General features: G+C 38.0%; 1 long non-coding RNA gene across 1 annotated transcript; it reads left to right on the forward strand.

Annotated features, from left to right (window-relative positions):
* The first annotated feature begins 1,182 nt into the window (after positions 1-1,182).
* Positions 1,183-25,319, forward strand: LOC140279594 (uncharacterized). The gene is made up of 2 exons (XR_011909345.1): positions 1,183-1,486; positions 23,692-25,319. It is a non-coding gene; the product is annotated as an uncharacterized lncRNA (long non-coding RNA).
* Positions 25,320-27,037: the final 1,718 nt, after the last annotated feature.

Consider the following 27,037-nt stretch of genomic DNA (forward strand, 5'->3'; position numbering starts at 1 on the left):
CTTTATGCGCTGCAGTTCTGTTCACCACTTGCCTGGTTTTCTTCACCGGGTTTGTTCTGTTGTTTAGTTTTTTGTTTTCATTGTTTAGTTTGTGGATTTCTGGCTTGGGCGTGTTTTTGGTTTCAGTTTTTAATAAACTTCAAGTTAAGTTTCAATGAGCCTCCTGTTTGCTGTCAACATTTGGGGTCTCTTCCCTTCAGCACCACCAAACCTTAACATGTTGACCTATATGTTCACAGGCTGTTGCAGCCTTCTTCTCAGCATAATTGTCTCTAGGGTCTCCAAAGCTGCACAGAGCCAGTCCGGTTTCTTTATGCAAGTGTATCATATTGCACTCTCTACAACAGGCAAAGAAGACATGCACCATCCTGCTACAAATATGGAAGGACCAAAGGTTTAGGTCCTACCCTATGGTCGGTCTACCCTATCCCCTCTTGTAGACAGCCTCATTTCTTAACTCCTCATTTCTTAACTCCCAGGAATCTGAAGTTATCAACCACCAACGAGCAGGACGGGAAAAAAACACCAGGCAGACAGAAAAGGTTTCACAGGGGTTTATTGTAAAGTGGAAAACTGAAGCTTAAATTCAAAGTGTCAGGCCGGCAAACAGAACCAGAAGACAGAAAAGGGTACAAATTCATATATAATAAAATAAATAGAAACCTTAATCTAAGGCAAAGAGCAATCTAGCAAAGAAATTAATGGCTTAGGTAGTTCCAGGGGGCTAAAAGGATCCAAATGAGAACAGATTAGATTTGGTGGCTTAGCAAACAGGTGGCAGTGCAGGTTTGATCATATATGGTGGGTTTATTGAGTACTACATCTACCAGGAGCCTCGTTTGTAACCCCATCAAAGCTTTCAGTTAAGAATGGCCGGAATGCTCACAGAGTGTAGAGGACACCTGGATTAGTTAAGATGGTCTCATCAGTGCCATGACATTACTTCATTCTTTTTTTATTTCATTGCTATGTATTTATTTTTTTTCTTTGATTGAGGAACAGGCAGAAACACGCTCACGGTTGATTCAGCAGCCAGGGTTTGAGTGCTTTCAAACAGACTAGTGTGGGCATGTAATAGTAAAGCACCCGAATGTGCTTTCACTTTTACTCCTTTTATGCGGCTATCATGCGGGCTGCTGCATAACAGTCGAGTCGTCATCTGTTACCGTGGAAAGTCGATGCGGCACGAGGCTTTAAACGTATGTGCGTGTACATATGTATTCAAATATTAACTATAAGTTAATATGTTATTTTTCAATCGTGGATTAAATGGGTTAAATAGTAGCGGCTAAGGATCTGAGTCCCTGACTATGCTGCTGATTTCCCGGAGTAGGGGGTGGGGGTTACGATAAAAGTGAAACCAAAGGCTATAGCCAACGGCTCGGTTCATTCTACATTGTATCAGACCTTTACCGCTTATGTGGATGGATTTATGTTTTCCTGCATTACCTCCATATGACACAGGACGATGGACGTATGATTTAAGGTGAGTTTTCAGTTTTCCCATAGTGTTTAACGTAATTTGTCTCGCGCATCCTCTCGCCCTCGTTGGTGCTTGTCTTTTTACGACAGCCTTGGTGTTGTATGTCGGCCAACATCATTTTTGAATAACGCCGTTTTCAATCATATAGAAGAAATGCGTCATACTTTTAGCTGTTATTATTATTTCTTGGGATTGTGTCTTCATCTCTGTATCTGTATCTGCTATTTTCTAAGATTGGGAATCCGAATAACACTTGTCTCGTACTGTTTCAGTTTGTCTTCAGCTTTTAACTGTTTAAATGGCAACTCAGAGCCAGGCCTGATTAGACTGGGTTAGGCTTGCCGTAATGTTTGAAAAAAATAAAAAATACATTCACGTTGTACCACAAATAACCACTGAGTGTCGCCAAATACACATATACAATGGGATACGTTTACTTTAAAAAATGTCCTCTGAATATGGAGTGTGGTTTCTTCGATTCATTAATCTGTAGTTTGCCGTTGTTACATAAAGATGTCAAGGACCTGCTTATGTAGTCTAAAACTGACGTCTCTGTCACACTTTTTGTCCATTTTATATCCAAAAAATGTGGTTATAGATTGAAATTACAAGAAAACTAAATTGATTTTGTGTCTATGATTAGTAAATAACTAAGGGTCTTTAAGTAAAAAGTACATTTTAAAAAGTGGTTCTGCAACAGGGGCTGCACGGGGTGTGGTGGTTAGCACTGTCATCTCACAGCAACTGGTTCAGTTCCCGGCTGGACTCTTTCTGTGTGGAGTTTGCATGTTCTCCCCATGTATGCGTGGGTTCCCTCTGGGTATTCCAGCTTCCTCCCACCATCCAAACACATGCATGTTAGGTTAATTGGTGACTCTGGATTGTCCCTAGGAGTAGGTGAGCACGCATGTCATTTGTCTCTGTGTGGCCCTGTGATGGATTTGTAACCTGTCTGGGGTGTACCTGCCTCCCGCCCAGTGGTAGCTGGGATGGGCTTCAGCCCCCCCACAACCCTGGACTGAATTAAGTGGGTATAGAAAATGGATGGATGGTTCTGCTGTAGGTCATCAAGCTACCAAGAGGATCATTGGCTCCCCACTACCATATATTGCAGGACCCTTCACACCCTGAATACCCCTTTTTTGCCATCCTCCCCTCAGACAGATTTAGAATCTTCATGTCTCGCATGACAACTTCTTCCACAGCCTTCCAATTCTATCCCAAAACACACAGACAGGGATACTTCTGACGCACTCACCTTCACAGACTATATGTGCAATACCTCACTGCCCCTGTGCAATCATTTTGTTATATTTTTAATTATCACTTTTTTTATTGACAATGTTTGTACATTATGAATTATTGTGTGGATGGGTATGAGTGAGTCGAGTACAGGTATGCATTTATTAACTTATTCATTAAGATGCTGCTAAGAGGACTGCCCCAAACAGTTTTTTTTATCTTATAGCACACAATGACAATAAATGATCGATCTATCCATCTATCTGTCTATCATTAATATTTAGAACTTAACTTTAGGGATCCTGGATAGCATTTTATAAAAATAGAAAAAGAAAGGTAATTTTGATTTGTGCTTTAGAACAGCAGTTTGATTTTGTGTGCTTAAGTACGTTCTGACACTGGTAATAGATTAGCCCACTTTAATATAGAAATGTGTATAGTAGAAACTAAGCAGGCTACACAAGCTTCACATGCTAAACATCACAATTTTTTTTATAAAACTGAAAATAAATGTTTAATGTTTTAATATATTCTCATTTTTATAGACTTAACTGATTTATGGAGGACAATTCAAGCTGCCTAACTATACAACTTCACCTTTCTCAGCAATCAAGTGATAAGGCTCCATTTGATGCATTGATAATTCTATTTCAGTAATAGAAAACACATCATTCTGACATTCTGCTAGGAAGTCATTATAACTCTTAAAAAGTGGACATTGACATTCATCCACTGAAGTAATTCATTGATTTAGTTTGCCTTTTTTTTGTTCCTAGTTATTCCTTCTGTAGTCCCATGAATGAACACTAGATGTCAGCATGGCTCCAATAAAAAAAAGTATTTATAGTAAGATCACAAGATGGCACCAAAGTTATTGAATTAACCAACATCTCCTTGATCAAACTCTGTCACATGAAGTTTTTTGTTTTTTTTTCACCCTGAAAAACAACAGTCACCCTGCAGGTTTAATGAGAGTCAGATAGTCAAAACAGGAACTGAATTGTTGAAAGTGTGTCAGTGAAGCATGAGCTGCTTTGAGCTTAACCACTCTGGCTGGGCTTTTACATAATATTTCAGGGACCTTTGGACCTCATAAAGTCAAGATGTTACAAGCTTCCTCATACCCTCTGCTGGTAAAAACTCATTCTTGAAAGCCCTCCAAAAGACAATCGGCAAAATGACTTCAAATTTGAATGAAAGCCTTGTCCCCAGTGGGCCATGAATGTACTGTTTGCGTCCCAGTATACGGATACTTAAAACTGAAAACTTGTTTCCACTGAATCTATTTTGCAGTTGTGTTTTTCTTTCATCAGTTACAATCAGTGGAGGAGTATAACTGCATCTAAGTAGAGCGACACAAAGAGTAGATAACAGGATGCCAAAAATTCCACTGACAGAGCTGGACAGTGAAGCAGACAAAAACCCAAAGCTTTTCAAAGTCATTGCTCTTCAGCAGAATTAAGTTTCAGGCCGTCACAAACAACTTAGAAATGATTTTTGCTTTTGCATTTTAAGTTTGTGACATAATAAACAATTGCACATCTTTTTTATGTAAAAGAGCAACACCTCAAATCACTGAGAGTGGTGCAGGCCATAAGTTCAACTCCAGTATGGGTTAATTTAGAGTCTTACACGAACAAGGTGCCAGCTGTGAGAGGGTGACATGCCCCTGAAAGTACCAAGACAAAGGAGACTAACATGATAAAGCACATTATCTGATTTTTTTCATCTGCATTTACTGGTATTTTTGAGCAATGTATGAACAAATAACAGTAAATATGAGGAATGTCACGCTAAAAAAACCTTTGCATTAACAAAATGGCCTTTTTGTTTGACTTTATTATAAGATTGTGCGACTGTTCATAGATGTTAGGAGTCTCACAGCAGAAAACATCTTATCTTCCTATTTCTTGAAAGAACAGCCCCAGAATATTGCTCTTATATGTGTGCACCCTTAGGAACCCTAAAAAGAATTGTTTGAAAGTATTTGAGCCAAATCTGATACTCAGGACCTTGCACACACATACACACATGCACCATCATAATCTACTTGATTGCAGTAGTCGTTTGTGGTGATTTTACATTTGTCACAGTTGTTCTAGTTTCATGGAAAACTTCAGCAGTAAAGGAACAAGCCAAGCCTCGCTGTTTATAGAAAGGGTTGTGGAAGCTGGAAGAGCTGGATTTCCCAACACTTTGGAACATTTCTTAGAAATGCCTCAACATCCACTTCTGACCAGTACCACCTACTGGTTGAACACCAGAACTGCACCAGACAGCCTTCTTTCAAGTCACGTGATTTATAAGAAATCGAGCCTGCCGCTCTCAGCAGGTCATACTATGGTTCAGTCCCTGACAGAAATGTGAGACTTCTGAGTCAGCAGTTTTTTTCCTTTTTTTTTTTCTTTAATTGCATTGGGTGTTTGTACAGTTTTATGCCTCTTATCCAATGAGTTAGACAATGGCTGGGAGGAGGTGATCTCATACCACAAGTTTCATGCTGATGTCTCCCGAAGCGGGAGAGTTTTGGGTAAAGCATCTTGTGACTTAAAGTCAACAGTTTCACCATTTTGGGGGATATTTGAGTCAGGTGCCTTTATTTGGATTTAGTTAATTATATGCAAATTTAGAGAGGGGTAGACAGAGTTTCTTTGTTGAAAGCCGGAGGAAATCAAATTTGCTTTTGGTTCAACCACCATAAAGTTTTAAATTTTTCCTTATTAGTGGCTAACAACAAGTATAAACATTAGAAATAAAAACAAAAAAAAGAGGACTGAAGTTTTTAGTCCTATTCCTGGCATTGATCCAAAGCTTAACATTAGCAGCCACCATAACTCTGGCATGTTTTTATTTTAACTGTAGATCTAGCAGCCCTCATGTTTAGCCTCACTGATCTTTGTTTTCTTCCTCCTGTTGTTGCTATGACCTGAACTCATTTCACCTGTGGCCACACCCCCAGCAGATGGCAAAGCAGTGCAAACACATTGCCTTTGAAGGATGATTAAATGTAAATGGAGTATTTAGTCTTGCGCACAGGCTCTCACGCAAACATAGACTGTTTACATTCTGATTTTATTTTATAATAACAGCACTTTAAATGTTCTAGAAAACCTTAATGATAACTTTCCAAATTTTTTCCTGTATTTGTGTTGTCTTTACTCACCTCTTCAATAGTTTTTATGTCTCGAACACGACAACAGATATTGCAAATGGCTGCAATGCATACACTCAACAGCCACTGCATTAGGTACACCTTGCTAGTAAAAGGTTGGACCCCTTTTGCCTTCAGAACTGCCTTAATTCATCGTGGCATACTTTCAACAAGCTGTTCCTCATTTAAACAATGCTCAATTGATACTAAAGGGCCCAAAAAAATGCCAAGAAAATGTCCCCAGAACCATTACACCACCACCAGCAGCCTGAACCGTTGATACAAGGCATATTGGATCCATGCTTTCATGTTGTTTACGCCAAATTCTGACCCTACCATCTGAATGTTGCGGCGGAAATCGAGACTCGTCAGACCAGGCAACATTTTTTCCACTCTTCTATTGTCCAGTTTTGGTGAGCCTGTGCGTCTCAGTTTCCTGTTGTTAGCTGACAGGAGCGGCACCCGGTGTGGTCTCCTGCTGCTGCAGCCCATCTTCTTCAGCGTTCCACGTGTTGTGCGTTCAGAGATGCTATTCTGCATTCCTTGGTTAGAACGAGTGCTTATTTGAGTTACTGTTGCCTTCCCATCATCTCGAACCAGTCTGCCCATTCTCCTCTGACTTCTCACATCAAGGTGTTTTCCTCCACACAACTTGCCGCTCACTGGATATTGTCTCTTTTTCGGACCATTTTCTGTAAACCCCAGAGATGGTTGTGCGTGAAAATCCCATCAGATCAGCAGTTTCTGAAATACTCAGGCACCATAGTCTGGCACCAACAACCATGCCATGTTCAAACTCACTTAAATCCCCTTTCTTCCCCATTCTGATGCTCAGTTTGAACTTCAGCAAGTTGTCCTGACCACCTCTACATGCACAAATGCATTGAGGTGCGGCCATGCGATTGGCTACTTGTATTAACAAGCAAATGAACAGGTGTACCTAATAAAGTGGCTGGTAAGTTTATATTTTGAATATTAACAGTTTTCCAAAGGGTGGGGGTTGAGATTTACTGTTTGACAGGGCAATGACTGTCAACTTATGTAATAAAAGACCACACTGTTAGTAATGGCTGTAGCTCATTCCCTGAGTGCTATATATCATGCTTTTAAGTGTGTTAAGGATCTGCTTTGTATGATAACCTTTTGCATATATATATTTATTGTGGTACATAAATCTACGTATGCTGTAAATATATTTTTTGGCTTTTACATGTAACCCTGCGAAAGACAGCCAGTTGAAGAATTATAAAGTCATCTAGGAGTGTGAGAAAGAACTCAAGAGAATTAGAAATGCTTAGTATTCATCCAGTGCAGTCTATGTTAATTTACATAATTTACATCATCCACACACATTTTCAACAAAATTACCCCTTTAAATTGGAACACCTGCTTCTTTTTTTATCTGCGCTGCACAACATTTCCTGCTCTGTGCACATATCACAAGATTGCACACTTGCTTATCTCCACTGGGCCAGTGTGAATCAACTCACACCGGCCCTGTGGAGATGAGCTTCTTTTTGTCACATATTTAAGAGGTAATGTTTATAAAAGAAAAATTTGTCTCTATAAATTCACATAACATTAAGTATTTATAGCTAATGGTGGTCCCAAGAAAAGAAAAATCATTCATAAAATTAGAGCTGACACATCATAATCTGTGAAGTTTCTTAGTCATGATGCGATGAGTCACTAGAAAGCCTACAGGCTACTTACCTGTAGTTGTCACAAGTTGGTGCCATGTCAACACGGCACCTGGTTTGATTTGAATTTGTTTTGCTACTTAGTATGGTAGCATTGACATCGTGCCATTCAAGCAGTGTGCGTCATCCACCCCCCTCCTCCCTGTTTCTGTGTGATAAATGGAGAGACAACGAAAGCAGGTCTTTCCAGTGAATAAAACATCCATCCATTTTCTAGACCCGCTTAATCCATCGGTCGGGTCGCAGGGGGGCTGGAGCCTATCCCAGCGGTCATCGGGCGAGAGGCGGGGCACACCCTGGACGAGAGGCGGGGCACCCCCTGGATGAGAGGCGGGGCACCCCCTGGACAGGTTGCCAGTCCATCACATGGCCACACAGAGACAAACAACCATGCACGCTCACACTCACTCCTAAGGACAATTTTAGAGTCACCAATTAACCTAACATGCATGTTTTGGACGGTGGAGGAAGCCGGAGGACCCGGAGAGAACCCACGCATACACGGGGAGAACATGCAAACTCCACACAGAAAGGCCCTGGGTGGGATCAAACCTGGAACCTTCTCGCTGTGAGGCGGCGGTGACAACCGTGAATAAAACAATTTTGGCAAATCTACTTTCTCCTTTTTTACACTCATAAAAATATGCTAAACTTCACATACACAAGCCAAGTGAAGCACTTAATCAATACGTCCCTCAAGGCAGTTCATTGTTCTGTATTTCTACATGTGTCCTACAAACTTAAAATGTATAATGTGTTATTACTTATTTAAAACAAAAACAAAATGTAACTTCTGTTTATAGACGTATCACAGTCAACCAGGCTATGATTACATTGAATATGAATATTTCTACAATTTAGTTCACTGTATGGCATTATGAGGGTACAGTGAAATTGTCAACAAAAATACAGTCCATGTTTTTTTTTTAAACATATTCTTTAGTCCAGGTGGAAAATCAATGGTAAGATAGGATGGGAAAGGGAATTCAGAAAAAGATTTGAACATACTTTAACCAGGCTTTGACTAAACTGAAACATACTATTGTTACATGGAGAACAGTTTGCTCATACTTACCCTTGTGTACTCATATTTGCATACATGGTTCCTAAATAGTATGAATTTAGAAATAAGAGGGCATTGCTTTTAATGTCATACCCTCGTGGAGTTGCGTGACAAGATAATTCACTTTTACTTCACGAAGGACAGTCCTGTGTAACCTGTGCCAGTGGAGGTTTCCTCAGAATTCAACCAGCTCTTATCATGGATCAGCTTTTTGTAACATTGAAAGCCAGTGGCATCCCGTAGATTTAATGAGAAAAAGTTTCAGAACTATTTCATGTACGGTCATCCAACTCAGCATATAGACAAGGCATACAAGAAGCCGGTCTGAGTTTTTCCAAAATATGTAAGGGTCTACCACTTCTCCAACAATAAAAAACAACTTAGTGCTATAGCTGATTCTTAACACGATGAGATCAGGTTACACTGCTGAAGTGCCCTCCCCCTCATTACTGTTTGCAACAATACTCAGTATTCAGAGCCTTTACTTTGATGAAAAAATAAGTGTTGTACCTTCTCTAAATTACATTAGAAAGTACTCACCTGCAAATAGCTGACTCCTTTCATGTGTAAGCATCATCTGAGGTGGAGTTGAGTTAAATGAGCGTAGGAAGGCAAATGGAAATGCAAGAATCCAATACTGATCTACTTCAGCACTTGTAAGGGTCTGGTAATATCAGCTTCACTATTCATTCAGACCCTCAGAACGTACAAAAAGCTTGTGGTGTTTGATTTTTAATAGCAAAATTCACACCATGATGAAGCTTCCACCAGTTTTGATGGAATTGACATTTTGCTTGCTCTGACGGAGCAACTTGTTTCAGCTTGCATCCAAAATATATGTCAGCCTCCTGACAAGACATTGAAGAATGCAGTTATCTAATCTCAGATGCCACCCAGATTACATTTTTACAGACACATCAAGCAGTTTCTCATGTTCTTGGAGCTGTGCGAGTGTGTGTTGTGTATCAGTGTAGCTACCCTGCCGTGACGCACACACAAGCTTGTGCGCAAAGGCAGAGTGTAAGGGCTTGCATCTATTTTTTTACTTTTTGAGCTTCATACATCTGTTAAACTCTCGTGTTATTCAGCTTTACAGTTCTCTGTGTAATATGCAGAGAGATTGTTTTTGTTTTGCAGTTAGGTGGGGTTACCTGGTTAGATCCATATTAGAGACAAACATCACTATTCCCTTTGAGAAACCTGCACAAACACACAGAAGCTAGTTTCATATGGCATAAGCTCAGTTTTTTCTGGTCTGCTGATCACTTAGTAGGTCTACCTTATTTAGTTCAGGTGCTAAAAAGCTAAATAGTTTTGTTATGATGAAATAGGCAGAGATACAGTTTGTAAGTTTTCTGTGGTTTCCTCCCAGTTCATTGCATTCCTTTTTTGTTTGTCACAACTACAGGCAGCTCAGGCATTTCCAATAAATGAGCAGATTAAAGTTAACACCATTTGTTTCTCTCTCTCTCTCTTACACACACACACGCTCAGAAAAATAGACACACACTCTCTCTTTCACTCTTTCCCTCCCAACATCTTCTCTGACACACACCCACATGCATTCAAAGACACCAACAAATCCACAGATGATATCACTATCAATCAGAGAGCTCTTTCCTAAACTTAGCTTTCAAATTCTCACAAAACTGAGTTCCAAAGTCTGGTCTGACATAGTTTGGTTTAATGTTGTTTTTCATTCTGATGTGATTGTGTTTAGACTTATTAGTTTTCTCCAAGAGGTTTAGGGATCTGGAGTCTTTTAAAGTGTGAGTGGTGATTGGGAGTTTCGGTCTGTACCTGTGAAGCCATTTCACTGGTGACTATTTTGACACCACACAATCGTGCTGTGGTGGTTCTGTGTGAAAGTTAAACAACATACTTCATTACCTTCTTGATTGAACATTAACTCCTTCCACTGAGATGGTCAAGGTTCCATGGGCTGCAAAAGCTTAACTTGTGCTTTTTCTTTTTCTTACCTTTGAAAATCGCAAAGCATTAAAACTGTGTTTTTCATCCTCCTCTCTGGCTCCCAGTCCTTCGACTTGCCACCACAAGTGTTGATCTAATTAGTTCAAGCACGATCGTGCTAGATGGAGGTCGATAGTTTGTCCAGTTTCTCGTCCAGCCTTTTTTTAACTGCTTCAAAACTCCTCAGATGGTTTTGTGTTACAAACCATTTGGTGGTCATCAGGCTACCCATGTTACTCAACAACTAAAAACTGAGTTTAGGGTGGAACGGCATTTGCTGTGGCACATAATAGGGTGGCACACATATAGATTATACATATTTCAAGTTTAAGTTAGATTTCCTAAGGATAGCCCTACTGTTCCCTGATTTACATCACCGATGCCACCAGCAAATGCTGTCATTTTTGAGTGTTAAGTTAAGTGAGAACCTGGTCACTAAGAGGGGAGCTGGGGAAAGTTGTAGGTCCCACAAACATTAGATTCAAATTTGAGATCACCTTTGAGAAGCAGTTGTCCTCTACCCTTTGTTCATTCACTTACACAATGTAACTTGCTCTGTGGTTGCTTTTAGAATCACAATTATTTTATAGATGTAGACATCACAGTTTCCTGGATGACTTGGTTAAAAAAAGATGATACAATGTGTCTAAAAATAGAGGGAAAATATATCCATAAGTACGCCACTAAAAGGAAGTCACCATAATTCATTTTTCATAATGTTTTCAATTTGTTAAACTGTAAACAAGTATAAAAAAACAGCTGATGTCTAGGCTAAAGCTGCTGACACACCAAGCCAAAAGACAGCTGTCAGGGACATATTGAAGCACCTGTTGCCTTTGTTTTTTTTAAGTTTTCCGAAACATTTGCACTAGACCAGTTCAGGGGTCTCACAGAGCACCTGGCAGTGAAATAGATCATTCTGATAAGCTGTGCAGCATTGTGAATGAGCTCTAGGTGTTAGTCTAAATGGACAGAGTTAGTGTAACTGAAATGCAGATTTTATTGTGTTAGTCTCAAGACAATAAAACATGCCTAAATCAATGTGTTGCATACTAAAAGCTATAATGCACCAGTAACTACACTCACTGCTTTGTTTGCATTTTTAATCTATGAAGTCTTCAGTTTTCCCTCACTGATTAGCATACAGCATCTTTTAGTGCTGGATAGTTATGTCCTCTTTCTCACGTGTAAATTATCAGTCACTCTTTGCAGTGTGCTGAAGTGCTACTTCTTTTGCCAAGACAAAAGCACAATACGGAGACCTCTTGTCGCCACAGATCCTTGACATTTATTTATGGTGTCAGCATCTTAACTGAACAATGCTGTTTACATTCGTCAGAGATTGTAAATTAGTATCTGTATCCAGAGGCTCTTCTTCCCCATATGGGGACATGAAATAAAATAAAAAGTTATATAAGGCAAAAGCGCAATGGGGGCTTGATTTTTTCAAAGCTATGTCCCATGATGTCAGACAGTACAGATGACTCCTCTGTAAATAATCACACTACTCTGCCTATAAAACAGTTCATCTCATCCTATCCTCTGTTCATCAGCAGAGTCACAACAAATATTTTGGATATTTCCAACAGCCCTCCAATTGGCCATCTATTGAGCTCTGCTTCCTGCTGTTATTTTCAGCGACCTCAGAATGACAGTTAAACTATAAAACTTCTGCCAGACCAGTGCAAATGTACAGAAGGTCAGCAAAAAAGAGAACAGTCCTCAGCCTCTTATATTAAAATAATGTCTGTGTATTAAAGTTATGTAACGTCAGAAATCCTGCAATTAAAGAGCTTGTGAAGAGCCTGCCTGATCATGTATGGAATGAGTGTACTGCAGTGAGGCATCCTTGTCGTTCAGTATGAGTCACTGTGAAACTAAAATATAACTGCTGGCAATTAGTTTTATTCTGGTGGTTTTGATGCCGCGAGTCATAATCGGTTGAGTCAGACTGTTTGAGATTTGATCAGACAGCTGGTAGTTTTTCTACGTGAAACTTGTCAGATACATTGGAAGCTTGTTTAGGAACTGAAATCTGGAAAACAGTATTTTCTCTTACCAGTAGCACAACGAGAGCATCTATCTTTGCTTATTCAAAGAGTTGTTTTCATGTTGCCTTCCAGGTGGCTTGTTATTATGTTTGGACAGTAGTGCTCCATAATCGTAGAAAAGTAAATAGAAATTTGCATGTTTTTCTTGTGGAGGTTGCCCTTTTAATCCACCTGAAATTTTCCAAACCCTTTTTTGTTACAGTAATTTAAAAAGTAGCAATTCAGTTGTAAAGCTGTGGATCATTCTGCAGAATGTAGCAATAAACTGAAGTATAAACTAATCAGATGTTTCCTTGAACTTCTGTGCGTTGACATTAGATTTACTCCTTGTGCAAACATCCATCATTGCTGCTTATTTGATGCCAGGATGCAGTGCCACTCAGCCATCTGCCATGATATCTGCGTCTTTAGTCAGTTAGAACGTACCAAACATGTTCAGCAGCAGACGTTACACAAACCTGAAAGTCCACCTCCTGTGGTTCATCGTTGTTATGTTTGGCTCATACTTTCATTTGGAAGGTTCAAAGAATATTAATCCAGGACTATTACGCATGTCTTTGTGACTTGGTCACAATAGAATATCGCCATGTTTGTGTAGACGTTCTATTTTCTCTCTAATATAGGTCATAAACTACAATACATGACTGCTTGTGTAATCCAGAAAATACGTAATAAGAAGGATGAGAAGTACGGGATTTCAGAAAGTATTTGGCACCGGAACTACATTTGAAACTTTACGTGTTCAGTCGAAACAGTAAACATGTAAAATATATGTTGTGATCTCTCCTGCTTTTGAAGTATTTGTATTTGCATTTGAAGTATATGAGCCAGGAGTTTAGAGTTTTGGCATAATATCTTTGTGCTTTCTGTAATTATCAGCCATCCATCTCCAAGTGAGTCCTCTCTTTAGCAAATCTGTTTAATGGATGAGTGTGTGACTAAATGACAAGTGTACAAATAGAGCGTAGCCCACAGTCAAATATCTATTTTTCCTGTTTAGCCTGTTGTGCTTTTCATGTCATAGACACTTAAGCGAGGTTTATGTGTGATAGTTAGTACTGTCGCCTTGGAGCAAGAAGGTTCCTGGTTGGAATCTTGGCTGGGTAGTTGGCATGTTTTCTCTGTGTATGTGTGGGTTCTCTCTGGATATTCTGGCCTTCCAAACACATGCATGTTAGCCTAATTGGTGAATTTGAATTGCCTCTAAGTGTGTCTCATATTGTTTTTATAATGTGCAATAAGTTTTATTCCTTCAGAGCCCTACAAACGGTTGATGCGTTGCTCCAGTCCAGTTTCAGCACAGCTAAGAGGAATATATAGATATACCCAGCCAACTGCAAACACCACTGACACATGTAGTCATATCTGATTCCTAATGTGTTACAGCCACAATTATAACAAACTAAACACAGCCATTGTTAGAGCTGCAATCACATTGACGGTGATGTTATCCCATGACTGCATTCATGGTTGGTGACTAAGCTGGTTAACCAACCCTTGAGATGTAGACATGGCCTGTCTGCACGGCCACAAACGCAGTGGGGACTGACTTGTGCTTTGGTCCCAACCAGTGGCCGTCCATCTTACATAACTCATGGGACTGTTTCATGATACAAATATTTTGCTGTTGGTCTGGAGGGATGCAAAAAGCTATTCTGAGGTAAAGTAACATGTAGTGTCAGATCATGGGAAAGTAATCAAGAAAGAATTTCTGACAGTGACCCTTACAAGCCTTCTTCAGACATGTGGCTCATACCATCTCTGATCTTCTAGACTACATCATAAATTATCTGTAACATCTGTAAAATCCATGGAACCTTACGAAATCTGTAAGCTCTACTGGAGGTTTTAGTTATAAGTCCTAGAAAAGTGGCTTAGTGATATGTAGTGTAGCGCTTTGAGTGGTCAGCTAGACTAGAAAAGCGCTATACAAGTACAAGTCCATTTACCATATATTTTTAAATATATTTTTTTCTAAACCTTGATAGAAAATCCACAAAACCTATGGATAAAATGCGAATTAAAATTAATTTAGCTGAATATTATACAACTCTTGCTCTGTTCCGAAGCTCAAAATTGTTATGGAGTTATGGAAAGTGTCAGATCCTTACAGATGCATTACAGATGCAGGGTTTCACAATAAGTTAGTTTAGTTGTAATAAACAACTTATGGTTCTCCTGAGCAGAGCAAATCAAGAGGCTGTGAAATCCTAATACACTAACCTCAATAACTATACTTGAGGCTAGTGCAACTATAAAACTTAATAAAAACAAAACTCACTCCACTCCAGCAGGAAAACAGAAAGGGCTGTAAAAGGTAACAAATAAACTCTTCACGCTCTCCTAATGAGGCGGAATAAACAAAGAACGCTCTCCCGGTAAATGGAGGCACGATCACTAATAAACTCAAAATCTCTCCATGAAGGGAGGCACTACGAAGCTTTACGCTTAACACTAAGCTCTCCTTTAACGGAGGCACTATGAAACTCTAGGAAATAACCAAAACACTCCTCTATCGGAGGTCCTTCACGGAGGAAACCAAAACAGACTATGAAACTTAGTGAGATCTAAACTATGACTATGGATCAAAACTTTAACAAACAAAAGATCACTCTGTAGGAGAAACACTCGACGACAGGGACGCAGATTAAATTCTATGGTTTTCAAGAACGCTAGAGTTAAGAACATTTGGGAAAGGTTGCAGCACACTGGCACGGGACAAAGGGAGATGCAGACTATTTGAATACCTGAGGGACCATGGAGAACAGGTGGAAACACTTTGGAATCAGGGAAGACAATCAGACACTAAACACAAGAGGAAGAGCAAGGTAGCTGAAACGAGAGGGCAGTTAGTATTTCAAAATAAAACAGGAAATGACGAGAAAAGACATGGTTCAAAACAAAATGTGTCAACGGGTCATGACAGAAAGAGGTTGGAAGAATTTCTAAAAACTTAGGAAAATACATCAATTAGAACCTGACAACGCTCACATTCAGCTGGGATGTGGTTCTGCAGCCATAAAACTACACCTGCTCACCCTCACCCTCCTGGCCTCATGTTTATTCATACAAATACAGTTACTACAAATGGATAAAAAGTCATTGAGAATCACTTTGTTTTTTTTATTCTGCTTTCACTCATGAAGGAGGGTCCAGCAATGGCTGCTTTTTAAAGTGATTTCATGAAGGTCTGCACCTTCCTGAGCAAAAACAGACTATTTGACTGGACTCCTTCTTTTTTTTAATACATATAGACTGCTGAGAATTTTTTTATTGGAGTTTTCTGTCCATCATTTGGGAAATCAAGCAAAGTTTTTTGCTCTCAGCTCATTTTTCTTCAGCTTCATGTCAGTTCTTTGCATGCTATTTGTGTGTAATGGGATCATAATGTTAAGTTAACTTGCTATTACAGTACATTTTATTCAGAACCTGTATGTTAAATGGGACATGCACATCAAACCAGCTTTACTTTTAACTGACGTCCCTTACTAAACAAAATACTTTTTGACAGTAGTCCAGACTGTTTAACTGACACCTCCCTTTTTGTCTGTTAGCTTTATCAGAGCACTCAGGGTACATTCCACATATTTTCAAACCATATAACACAAATTGAAACACGTACAGCAGTGTGCATGTACTGTAGTTTGTGGTGTTCTAGGTGTCCCAAAGAAAAGTAATGTTGATGCATTTTAAGCATGCACAAATACAGGAATTATTAGTCATGAAGAATACAGGAAAGGTTTTAACTGGCAATCAATTCTTTTCTGATATGAATTTGAATATAAATTGTTTTTTTATGCTGACTGTTCCTGGGCAACATACATTGTTCTTTATTGACATGTTTTCCAGATCACGGGAAATTACATTAATGGTTTCACCTTTCATTAGCCTTTATATGTTTTGGGTTTTTTTTGGTAAAACTCTGACTTTTTATTCTTAATGCATATTAATACCTGCATTTATGTGCACATTCCCCACATAAAATGCTAACATTTTTACACATGTACAGTTCTCTTCTTTGTTACATTTTTTTCCTCAGGCATGTATTTGTGGCTTCCTGTATGTCTAGAGAGGCTCAGTTCCAGTCTAAATAAACAAGCTAAGTGACAGACATTACATTATTTGACGTTTTTATGTATTGGTTACACTGTTACAGCTCTGTGTTATACTAAAACTCCCCAGTTGTACCAATATATTAACCATTTTGTTTTAACTCTAAAACTTACAACGCTTATATTGCTCTGCAGTTGTATCAACAATATCTCAATATCAGTACAACTATAACTAATAAACTGAGTTTATTCTGGTGAGAGGCTTTCATTTTTCACGATAACAAAGTTTGGCTCAGAACATAAACAACATGCTGCCAAAATTGCAAAGCCTATAAATTGTATTTTTCCAGAATTTTAATCTAACACTAAGTGAAGCTAAGGTCAGAGTTATCTGCCAAAGGTGTCTGTCTCAGTACTGTGACAATATGCAGCACGATTATCTGTTCGGTTGTCAAACATGGCACAAACGTGGCCGTGGTAGTCAAACGTGGCACACATGTTGTCAAATAGGTGAGAATGTTTTCCCCATTTGCTTTTCCAAAGTTGTATCTCTTAAGCACCAAATACAAACTATATGATTAGTGTACAATCTATGTATATAGTTTAAATACAAACTATATATATATATATATATATATATATATATATATAAGATTTCTGTACACTTTACATACTTTACATATAAGTTTTAATTGTTAACCACTCAAAGTGTTACGATTGATTTCTTGTCTAAAAAGCAGGATAACAGGATTTAATTCCTGTTTTTCTGATGTGGGCAAGATTTTATCGCACTTACGTGTAATAAGTTTGTATTTGATAGATTTCTGGCTTTTTTCAGTGGCTCAATGGGTGATTGGTAAAGCTCTTTCTTCCTGCTGAGGAACTGTCTTTGTTTAAAGCCAAGGGGAAAAAATTCAGTAGAAGTAGCTTTCAGCAGTTGTTAAAATAGAGCAAGACGAAAGATATCTTTCTCCCCTGAGAGTGGTTGGATACTCAATAAGTCCATTGTGCATTTTTTTGCTGTGCCAAGTCAAACATGCTCAGGTCTGTTTGTAAAGATGCAAACAGGTGATATGTTCATATGTGAACGTTTAACACGGAGAAGCTTCCAAGCTGAAAGAACAGAAACCGCTAAGACAAAGGAGATACTATTTAAATGTAAAAGCTTTGTTCCGTTCGATTAGCTATTAATGATTATTGAGTATGACGAAATATCCTGGATTTTATCTTAGTCAATGAATTGACCCAAAGGAAGGAAATGGCAAGAGTTTTTGTTAAAATAGAAAACAAAAGTGTCAAGTCCTTAATCTTTAAAGCTCTTCTGATGGCAGGGGATATGATGTGAAATATTATACTCTACTAGATAGGCAATAAATCTGTTGTAGTCTGTATGCGTATCACTGGCTGTAACTTGTACATGGAAGAGGCTGTCTTTAAGATTATTTTTTACTTTAGTTACTGTAGAATGTAAGTAGATGAGGCTGAGTGACCCAAGTGACGTTCATGTTTTTAGACATCATAGGTTGGATTGTAGTGGGGCACTGGGGTTGATAGTCCATTTATTGCAAGATATTTTACTGCTTTACTGACTCTGACACGTATAAAAAAGTATGACAAAAACATATTCATGAAATCACTTGTCTCCAAAGACGAGCTCTTTCAAAATGTTGGAAAAAGAATAAAGTAAACATCTCTTTCTGTGTTGAATAAAGCCCACTTTGAAGGTTGTAAGATGCAGCCATGAAAACACACACACACTGACTGGCATGACAGGCTGTGCCATTTGTGGTTTATTACCCTTACAAATTATTCATAACCATAACAACACCCTTTTTATTTTTGCCTTGATTTTGGTGTCCGTGCCTCAACCCTGAATTCATTGATGGATTACTATAATGATACTAAGTATTGTTCTCTTTCTTTTTTATGTTATGTTTCGTAAAACATAGGTCTAAAGCGGAATGTAAAATGAGTTAAGCTGAATTCATGCCTCAGCATCAGGCTGATGATGAGCCTGCAGCTGAGACTGTGTAAAGGACTTACATGCCTGTGCAACGTGTATCAGTCTGCAGTTTAGAACCCCAAAGCTCCAGATACGAGTCTGTCATGTTTCAAACAATGGCAGCTGAAAACAAAAGATACAGGATGTAACTCCAGTTCTATGAATATGTGGGGTGCTAATTATTGTCAAACAGCAGTCAGTGTCACTGAAATGACTGCAGCACAGAAAAGAGGAAAGATGTTAGAGGAGATGATGTTCTGAAATGAGGACAGAGCTACAGGCAGGATATTGGTTACATGTAAGCATCATGAGAAGGCCTAATTTGATTGCGTTTTACATTTTACCACAAGGGTATTAAATGAAATTTGAAAGTGACAGATGTAAACACAAGTGGAAAGGGGACTAATCACAGTTCAGGTCTATTTTATCACAATGTACAGTTGTAAATAAGTAAATAAGGCATTGAATTAGACATGAAAATAGTTTTTGTAGAACATTATGATATCACAGGGAGGCCGAAGACTCATCTTATTATTTTATCTGGTGGGAAATTTGTGTTAAATCTTTCATGACTAATGTATGGTTTCCCTAAAGGTGATCGATGAGAAATCGTGAGAACAGGACGCTACAGATGGACTCAGGATCATACCTGTGTCTACGCCTGTATCTGACACGTTGGTATAAAAGTACTTGACCTGGAAAAGCCTTACTGTACAAAAAACTTGTGACATCTGTAAAAGGCTTGATATATATTTTTAGTTTATTTTAGTATCTTTTACTTTTGAGGCACTTTTGGAAACTTCACCAAATTCCAGACGGAAACAAGTTAAATTGAGGCATTTTCCTTGTAGCATCAAATGTCAAAATGAGTCAAATCTCACCCAGGCAAAAGGTTAGCAACGAGTGGCTGCTTTCAAATTTAGATAGTTACAGAAGCTTTTATCACAAACCCATTGAATACGCTCATTATATGAGTTTATTGAAAGAGTTCTCCGTACAGTGCAGGTGCTGTACAATTACAGCTTTAACTACAGTGTCAAATACGGAGTGATATCAGTCAGTGTCACAAGTGTGAAAAATCCAGGGAAATACCAACGCTGCTTGATTTTACCCAGCTGATGACTGTGGTGTGTGTGTGTGTGTTTGAAGCTTCAGAGGAAGTAAACTCACATGTAGATGACCACATGCTCCTCCACAATAAAAAAAACACATTTCACTCTACGGTGACTCAGGGGGAAATGTGTGATCAAAATTTGTACAAGCCAAGTGGAAAGCACCCAAGATATCTCCCTTTGTTTCATCAAATGCATCCCCACACTCCCTCGTTGACCCTCCCTCTCAACTGTCCTTTCTCTGTGGTTTTTATGTGATAGATGTTTTTCACTGCCAGCTCATCTATGCAGGGAGGTATGGTTACCATACTCAAGTGTTACACCCTTTCCTGTCGCACAAATGTTCTATACAGATTTACAGATGCACATTTAAAGAATAATACTGGCTGTGTATGCTGACTTGTTCTTGTTAAAAATGTTGTATCACGAAAACATGAAAACTGATCAAACTTAATACCTAAAGAAGGCATTGGCCTGATACAGTTTGTCTGTTTGTAAGCATGATTTTTCCAGTTTTCCAGAGCTCTGGCGTGGCAGCTTTGAAATGATTAACTTCTGATTTTGATCCAGATCTAGATCCAGGATCTTTGAGCCTTGGCACAGTTTCATGCTTGAATTGCTCTTGTTCCTTTGTGCCATGGCTTGCTAAAGAGTTGAGAGCTGTGTGATTTAGTCTACAAGCTTTTATATAAGCGATAATAAAAATGAAAAGCTGTTTGTTATTGAGCTGAATATTGTGCTGCTGCATGAAGATACATCGTTAGCTAACACTGTCGATTAAATTAACGTCTCTCTTCTGCCTCTACACCAGTTAGATAGTATCAACATTAGGGTAGGAAAATGAGTCTTTAGAACACAGAGCCGTTAGAACACTTCCTGGGACCTGTTCTCGACTTCCTCCTTCCCAGACCTTTGATGTCCTGACTGATTGTGCTAACGTGCCACAGGCAGAATGAAAAGAATATTTATGTGTTGGATTTTTTCTTTTTAAACAGCAGGCAATGCAAAGAGCTACACTCAAAGGTAACTAGTGATTCAGTTGACCAAATCAGTATGGAATCATGTAAGCTCAGATTGAAGGAGCCCTCCCAGCAGATGATTTCTGTGATTTCTGTTTTGTATTATCTATGTATCATTCTTGTAGGAGACAAAGTCCCCCCCAAAGTCTATTTTTTTCACCTTGTTAAGAAGTCCTTGTGCTGTGTTTTTTTCACACATAAAGAATAGGGCAGCAGTCACCACCATAGCTGAATATTCTCACTTTCGTGTTACAACACGTCGTTTTCCATCAAGTTTTAATATATATTTGTTCATCTATTTATGTAAAGTTTGGGGGTAACAATAGCTGGATGGAAACATGAAAAAATGGATAAAACGTATGACAGACTAAATGCAACAGAATAAGGTTCAGAAAAAAAGGAAATAAATTATTTATGAATGGACACAGGGTTGCACAAACGCTTTTTTTCTTTCTTTCTTTTGGCTGGAGAATGAGTGCTACACACAGCTCAATAATTAATAACAGTTGTACATTAGATATATTTTCATTATATGTTGCATATTTTCTGTCAAATTAAAAAAAATGAATACATCATAAATGTATGGAACTATTCACTTCACCTTTTGGAGTAAACTTTTGAAAACTTTATTGGAATCGAGCTTTTCATTTCAGCTTAGAGTGGGTCTCTACTACTGTTTTGCTGAGGCAGCTTTTGTCACGCCGACTGTTGCAGTTGTGACTTGCCAGCAAAAATGTTTAGGTAGGTAGCAAGTGTTAACTAACATCCATGTTAATGTGAGGATTCCGGTTGTTCCATCAGAACGCTGAGTTGTGACATAATGGGCGGTGTTATTCACTTTACCTGTCTGGTTGTTATATCTGATCAGTATCTGTCTGTGTGTTTTGTGGTTACCAAATGGTGGGCCCCACATGTTTAAAAAGACCTTTTAGAGTTAAAAAGTTGGTTTTAGGGTTAGGATTAGAATTGGGTTATGGTTGGGGTGCAAGTTAGTGTAAGGTGAATCACCTTAAAGATAGAAAAACAAGTTTGTGTGGATGTGTGTGTCTGTGTTTGTATGTGGTCTTATCTGCTAACTGTGGTTCCACTGTGTCTCTGCACTGCATGACTTCACTTGGTGTTGGCTTTTTTTTCTTGTGTGTTTGTGAGAGACACATGGAATTGGACTCCAGTCTGAGGAGCATTTTTCTCCTTTTTCTTCATTTTTCTCCATTTTTCCTCTTGATTGACTTATAGTTTGAATTGTAAAACTGAAGATTTTGATGAATGCCATCATCATTGGTACAGATAATTATAATACATTTCCATTTTTCTATCATTTGACTGATTAATCAATTAAAAACACAACAAAATATGGAATAATAATCTACACCTGTATAAACTACTGGGTATGAAACAACAAGTGTACAACAGTATTTATGTATTATTTTATGTTTTAGTTCATAAGTAGTGGCTCAAATTGTCAGATTAAAACAGAAGCCCTGAGCTGCTTTTCCTGCAGTTGTTCATATGCAATTATGGTATGGCTCCATCTTACTTGTCTGAACTGCTGCACCAACGCGCTCCAGTTAGAGCACTGGGCTCATCAACCTGGCTCCTCCTAAACGGCCTATTTTCCATGCTCAAAACCAGGAGCCTTTTCAGTGGCTGCTCCTTTGTTATGGAGCTCTTCATATCAAAGTTGCGCTGACCCTGTCAGGTTTAAGTCCCTACTTCTTAAAAACAGTTGAGGTTAACATTTAATCGAACATTATCCTCTTTTTTTATTGGATGTTATTTGTTTTTAGACTGTACAGCACTTTGGGCAACTTGTGTTGTTGTGAATGTGCTATATAAGTACATTTCAAAATTCAAGATTACTTCAATGGTCATTGTTGAAGAATTCAACAAAATTTCTGCACTAGTGTCAGTGGCTCTCATCTCAATAAGTAATCAGTTTTGTTGTACTCTTGTTCAATGACAATTAAAGGAGTCTTGACCTTGACCTTATGTATTTTGATACCATGATCTCGAGATCAAGAGTTGATTATTTTATCGTCCTGAGATAACAAAGTTTGTGTTGTTTTTGTGTAATAACAATGAAATGTGTCTAATTTTCACAAGAAATGTACTTTAGTCTTTTGAAATAACCTAATGAATGCCGTATTTATAAATAATATCTCGCAAACACTCACCAGCCTGTTTTTAAAAAGCAGAAATATATGCAGCTTAAACGTAGAACTTCATTTGTTTACCTTTTTTATTTTTGTGCACCTGGATGAAAAGCAAAAGGTGCATCAACTCAATTCATTCAAATAATTTTGTCATTTAATCATTAAAGTTTCAATTTTGCAGTTAATGGTAACAGTTCTTTTAATTTCTTGTTAAGGTAACAAGAAATCAACAGTTGAATTGGAATATTTATATATTATATCATATAAGTAGGAAGCTTGAGTAAAACAGGTTTTATGAGTTTATTGTTTAATTTATATGAGTTTATTTATCCCAACAGAAAACGTGCTATCCATAGCAAATACAGTGATAGTTGTATCATCAGTGTACTACATTTACTTGAAATATTGTAAGTGCCTTTCTCCATTTCATTGTTGTGCTGTCACTTTGCATCTGACGTCTGCTTGTTTTGAGACAGAGGAGTTAGTGTTGGCATAAAGTGGGTACCATTATTTTCGTTTTGTGGCTACCACCGCTTCAAATACTGAATGCAACAGTTAAAAAATGCTCTCAACTCCATTTGGGGGGGGTTGTAGGTATATTCAAGCTTTAAACGTTCTAAGCGTTACGGACAAATTCACAGGGCTTCGAGTGTGAGTATCTTTTCCCAACGACTTTTTGTGTTCTCTTTTAGATACTGATCGGCGGGAGTCAACGTGCTCCTCACCTGTACAGTGGCAGCAAAGGAGGAAGACAGTGGCGTGATTGTTGCCCGTCGTTAGAGGAACTATGTCTGAGATGGCGACACTGAAAGTTATAAAAAATGTACAACAATGTTCATTCAGCAAAAATAATCCACATACAGCAATACAGAAAACTGAAGTCTAGAATGTAAAGACTGTTTCACATCCGTTTCTTTGGTCCAGTAAAGACTTTGCCCCTACGCTGTGAATCCATATATCTATATTAATGATGTATCTCTTTATTATGTGCAGCATTTCTCCATAAAAAGGTATCTAATCGCGACTTTATTAGTTAATGGATAATGTAATGAGTAACAATTTCAATGTTACTTAACAGATAGATTTCAACATTATGTTGTGTTCATGCAAGTACAAACTTCAATGACCTTTTTTATCAGACTGTAATATAATTGTAAGAGTTTCTCATCACGTTACTCAAAGTCTTCGTCATTCACAAAGCATGTCATAATCTGCTACAATATAGATGTTTTACTATCACCACTTATTTAAAAAAAAGCTGCATGCTTTATCAGCAGGTCATCTGGTATCAGGTCATCTGCGTCACTGATGGCGACAATAGCATCAAGCTATTTGCATTTAACCGCATATTACGGAGGACAGACTTTTCAGAGCACCGCAAAGCGTGTCTGAGTCCTTCCTCAACAAACAACATCAACTTTATAAATCTACAGTAGCATTTTAGTGCTCGTAATAAAGATATTATTACATTTAAATTCACCTCAATTTATTCTAGAGCAATGTAAAACATGCTGTTTACATTGGAGAAAAGGTCAAAAGTTGCTCATCTGTGCTAAATTCTAAGAACTCATCATTTCTTAGTTTGCATGAAATATTTCTAAAAAATTATTGACTAAACATACTTTTTTAGATTTTATGCTACAAACAAAGATCTGACTATTACAATTATTAGTATTAGTAGTAGTAATGTGTTTGGATATTTAACAAGTTTCACTTGTCCGAAAACAGATGACTTAATCATTCCTTAACTTATTTAAACCCTGAGATGTGACGTACATTTTGGTTTTTTTTTCAGGTGAATTCAATTTGGAACTATATGAATGCTGTCAAATGCTGCAAAGCAGTAGAGAAAAAAGAAAGTCCTGTAGAAAGTCCTGTAGAAATTTAAAGATGCACACAATGACGTAAAATAACATTATGAAGCTAAAGCCCTTTGGTTATTTGGTTTTTATATCTACAAATTGGGCTGCAGGTGAGCTCTCTTGACAGGTTTGCGGATGACAAAAGAGGCTTCTAGCGTGTAGCCTCCGATCACTGGTTTGTATTTCCTGTTTTGCCCTACTCCAGCAGGCTCTCATCTTGACCACCAACCCTCTGTAAGCTTCTTTGCTCAATCCTGAAATTGTGTTTTTAATATGTTTTATGTAATTATTTCATTTAGAAGAAAACAAAGGAGTGTTTATTTTTGGTGAGTTAAAATTGGGCTTACATATTTACATAATTTATGTTATATTTATTGTATTTTGATTTATGCTTATTGTTCATTTACAGAAGTCAAAGTGTCCCATGTGTGAAAAGATAAATAAAGATTTTAAAAAGCTTGTGATTTGTGTGTCAGGGGGCGGGGGTTCACTTTTCTTATTGAGCCATAGTTCCCCCAAGATTAGGACATAACGCAAGTGCCTAAAAACAAAAGTGATGGCTGCCTATATACGTCTATGAATTCGCCATGACTTCTCAGACCATATTACAGCAGATCTACTATTAGTAATCCTCATCCTTTACGTTTTTTTGTACACCTTTATTGAAAGTAAGGTCCCTTTTTGTAAAACTTAATTTTATACCAGTATACCATAAAACCATTCAGTATTCAAAATGGTTTTCTTGTGAGGCATTTATTTCACCATCAGTAGTAACATCACACAAACAGAAAACAATGCAGGTACAAAACAGCCTTTTATGTATCAAACAAACTCCTGCAGGTGCAGTTATTCTGGGATGTTCCCAAGGTGCTTCACTGATAAAGTAAACAGGAGTCATCAAAACGTTTTTTGAAGGGTCACGCCACTCCATGGCTTGATTCGTTTCTGAATGTTGTTTGAAAGCATTTTGGGGAGTGAAATGTATCACTTTTCAAGAAATAACTAAAAATGTATCGATTTATGCCACTTAGTGGTTATAAAGAGAAAAATTGGATTGCGTTTAATCTGACTTTTCTACAGTTGTTTCTGAAATGCAGTAGAGTTAAATACAAAACAGGTGAATAGGAATGTGCAACATAAATAGCAAAAACCCAAACCACATGAAATATGTAATCTGCCCAGATTCCAGATGAGGAAATGCACAGATCATCAGATCATAGCCAGACTGTGAAACATTCCTTAATTACGTCTTTGAAATATGGTCCACCTGCAGACATCAGATCAGCACGTTTTGTAAGGGTGATTTGATTTTATTAGATTTAAATACCAAATATTTTCCAATGGATATCGAGGGAAATGAAGTTGCCACTGGTGACTATGTTTTTGTTTAGTGATCATGTATGGATAATAGAGTTTTTAGTCCTTTTCACCTACATTAAAAGTGGAGGATGGACATTTAGACATGGAGCTTACCTTTGATTAAAGAGCAAAGTCCTCGAAGTGACCTGTGATTAAGAGGGAAAATGTCCCTGTGTCCCTACTCTGTTTTGCAACATTTATTTAAACAAATATTGATGCTGAATGTTCAGAGTTGCAGTATTTTCTAAATAATAATAAGAATTCAGGTTTAATTTACCTATAGATATTCTCATGTAAATTGTGTTTAGTGACTGGCTACATTTCAAAGTAGTTTAACCCAACCCTGCCAGCAGGTTGAGAAATTCATGTTTTTTAATCCAAAACAAAACCAAGAACTGCAGCTTTCTCTTTCTAAACTGACAGTTTTACAGGAAATGTTTTGAAACCTCAGTAGGCTTGAAAGAAGGCTTCTATGAAGTCACATGATAAGCTGTAAAGTGTGTCTAGCCTTCAAGCCTGTCTGTCAAGCCCTCATGTTTTCATCTACTAAGTAATCCTAAAAGTTTGGGATTATTTTCTTGGGAACTGAACGAAGAAACTAATTCACTTCTATTCAAGCACTTATTATCATAACCTGGATGACTGAGAGTCCCCACTAATTTCTTTAAAGCAGATCAGTCCTTCTATGCATGCAACTGACTGTCCTTAATAAACACCTGCCCAACCCATGAAAGGAACTTCAGATGGAAAAAAATGCCATCCCTGTCACTGCAGAGGTTCAATGGATTTGCATATTTATCTGATTAATCCACCTTGG

This window comes from Leuresthes tenuis, unplaced genomic scaffold (assembly GCF_036924035.1).
Source record: "Leuresthes tenuis unplaced genomic scaffold, fLeuTen1.0.hap1 SCAF_21, whole genome shotgun sequence".
In the NCBI taxonomy this organism is placed as follows: Eukaryota; Metazoa; Chordata; class Actinopteri; order Atheriniformes; family Atherinopsidae; genus Leuresthes; species Leuresthes tenuis.